The sequence below is a fragment of the Rutidosis leptorrhynchoides genome, chromosome 11 (genome assembly GCF_046630445.1).
Source record: "Rutidosis leptorrhynchoides isolate AG116_Rl617_1_P2 chromosome 11, CSIRO_AGI_Rlap_v1, whole genome shotgun sequence".
NCBI lineage: Eukaryota > Viridiplantae > Streptophyta > Magnoliopsida > Asterales > Asteraceae > Rutidosis > Rutidosis leptorrhynchoides.
The window spans coordinates 133,733,440-133,736,929 of record NC_092343.1 but is presented as its reverse complement, the minus strand read 5'-3'; positions in this window follow the sequence as shown (position 1 = coordinate 133,736,929).

Genomic DNA, 3,490 nt, shown 5'->3' with positions numbered 1-3,490 from the left:
CGAACCCAAGGATTTGATATTACCACGTATGAAAGACGATTCACAGAATTGTGCCTATTGTGTCCGGGAGCATTCGAAGATGAGGAAGAGAAGATCGACGCATTTGTGAAAGGATTACCGGAAAGAATCCAAGAAGATATAAGTTCACACGAGCCCGCCTCCATACAACAGGCATGTAGAATGGCTCACAAACTAGTGAACCAGATTGAAGAAAGAATTAAAGAAAGACTGCTGAAGAGACCAATGTGAAGCAAGTCCAAAGAAAGTGGGAGGAAAACGGTGATAAGAATCACCAATACAACAACAACAGCAATTACAACAATAATCGCAACAATTATCCCAACAATCGCAACATCAATCGCAACTACAACAAACGGCCCAACAACAACAACAACAACAACAGCAACAGCAACTACAACAATCATCCCAACAACAATAATAACCGCAACAACAACAACAATCAGAAGCAGCTATGCCAAAGGTGTGAAAAGTATCACTCGGGATTCTGCACCAAATTTTGCAACAAGTGTAAAAGAAATGGTCATAGCGCGGCGAAGTGTGAGGTCTACGGACCAGGGGTTAATAGAACGAAAGGAACAAATGGTGTCGGAACGAGTAATGGCGGAGCAAGTAGTGTCGGAGCAAGTTATGCCAATGTAGTTTGTTATAAATGTGGAAAATCGGGCCACATTATTAGAAATTGCCCAAACCAGGAGAACACGAATGGACAAGGCCGCGGAAGAGTTTTCAATATTAATGCGGCAGAGGCACAGGAAGACCCGGAGCTTGTTACGGGTACGTTTCTTATTGACAATAAATCTGCTTACGTTTTATTTGATTCGGGTGCGGATAGAAGCTATATGAGTAGGGATTTTTGTGCTAAATTAAGTTGTCCATTGACGCCTTTGGATAGTAAATTTTTACTCGAATTAGCAAATGGTAAATTAATTTCAGCAGATAATATATGTCGGAATCGAGAAATTAAACTGGTTAGCGAAACATTTAAGATTGATTTGATACCAGTAGAGTTAGGGAGTTTTGATGTGATAATCGGTATGGACTGGTTGAAAGAAGTGAAAGCAGAGATCGTTTGTTACAAAAATGCAATTCGCATTATACGAGAAAAAGGAAAACCTTTAATGGTGTACGGAGAAAAGGGCAACACGAAGGTACATCTTATTAGTAATTTGAAGGCACAAAAACTAATAAGAAAAGGTTGCTATGCTGTTCTAGCACACGTCGAGAAAGTACAAACTGAAGAAAAGAGCATCAATGATGTTCCCATTGCAAAAGAATTTCCCGATGTATTTTCGAAAGAATTACCGGGATTACCCCCACATCGATCCGTTGAATTTCAAATAGATCTTGTACCAGGAGCTGCACCAATAGCTCGTGCTCCTTACAGACTCGCACCCAGCGAGATGAAAGAACTGCAAAGCCAATTACAAGAACTTTTAGAGCGTGGTTTCATTCGACCAAGCACATCACCGTGGGGAGCTCCTGTTTTGTTTGTCAAGAAGAAAGATGGTACATTCAGGTTGTGTATCGACTACCGAGAGTTGAACAAACTTACCATCAAGAACCGCTACCCACTACCGAGAATCGACGACTTATTTGATCAACTACAAGGCTCGTCTGTTTATTCAAAGATTGACTTACGTTCCGGGTATCATCAAATGCAGGTGAAAGAAGATGATATTCCAAAGACTGCTTTCAGAACACGTTACGGTCATTATGAGTTTATGGTCATGCCGTTTGGTTTAACTAATGCACCAGCTGTGTTCATGGACCTTATGAACCGAGTGTGTGGACCATACCTTGACAAGTTTGTCATTGTTTTCATTGATGACATACTTATTTACTCAAAGAATGACCAAGAACACGGTGAACATTTGAGAAAGGTGTTAGAAGTATTGAGGAAGGAAAAATTGTACGCTAAGTTTTCAAAGTGTGCATTTTGGTTGGAAGAAGTTCAATTCCTCGGTCACATAGTGAACAAAGAAGGTATTAAGGTGGATCCGGCAAAGATAGAAACTGTTGAAAAGTGGGAAACTCCGAAAACTCCGAAACACATACGCCAGTTTTTAGGACTAGCTGGTTACTACAGAAGGTTCATCCAAGACTTTTCCAGAATAGCAAAACCCTTGACTGCATTAACGCATAAAGGGAAGAAATTTGAATGGAATGATGAACAAGAGAAAGCGTTTCAGTTATTGAAGAAAAAGCTAACTACGGCACCTATATTGTCATTGCCTGAAGGGAATGATGATTTTGTGATTTATTGTGACGCATCAAAGCAAGGTCTCGGTTGTGTATTAATGCAACGAACGAAGGTGATTGCTTATGCGTCTAGACAATTGAAGATTCACGAACAAAATTATACGACGCATGATTTGGAATTAGGCGCGGTTGTTTTTGCATTAAAGACTTGGAGGCACTACTTATATGGGGTCAAAAGTATTATATATACCGACCACAAAAGTCTTCAACACATATTTAATCAGAAACAACTGAATATGAGGCAGCGTAGGTGGATTGAATTGTTGAATGATTACGACTTTGAGATTCGTTACCACCCGGGGAAGGCAAATGTGGTAGCCGATGCCTTGAGCAGGAAGGACAGAGAACCCATTCGAGTAAAATCTATGAATATAATGATTCATAATAACCTTACTACTCAAATAAAGGAGGCACAACAAGGAGTTTTAAAAGAGGGAAATTTAAAGGATGAAATACCCAAAGGATCGGAGAAGCATCTTAATATTCGGGAAGACGGAACCCGGTATAGGGCTGAAAGGATTTGGGTACCAAAATTTAGAGATATGAGAGAAATGGTACTTAGAGAAGCTCATAAAACCAGATACTCAATACATCCTGGAACGGGGAAGATGTACAAGGATCTCAAGAAACATTTTTGGTGGCCGGGTATGAAAGCCGATGTTGCTAAATACGTAGAAGAATGTTTGACGTGTTCTAAGGTCAAAGCTGAGCATCAGAAACCATCAGGTCTACTTCAACAACCCGAAATCCTGGAATGGAAATGGGAAAACATTACCATGGATTTCATCACTAAATTGCCAAGGACTGCAAGTGGTTTTGATACTATTTGGGTAATAGTTGATCGTCTCACCAAATCAGCACACTTCCTGCCAATAAGAGAAGATGACAAGATGGAGAAGTTAGCACGACTGTATTTGAAGGAAGTCATCTCCAGACATGGAATACCAATCTCTATTATCTCTGATAGGGATGGCAGATTTATTTCAAGATTCTGGCAGACATTACAGCAAGCATTAGGAACTCGTCTAGACATGAGTACTGCCTATCATCCACAAACTGATGGGCAGAGCGAAAGGACGATACAAACGCTTGAAGACATGCTACGAGCATGTGTTATTGATTTCGGAAACAGTTGGGATCGACATCTACCATTAGCAGAATTTTCCTACAACAACAGCTACCATTCAAGCATTGAGATGGCACCGTTTGA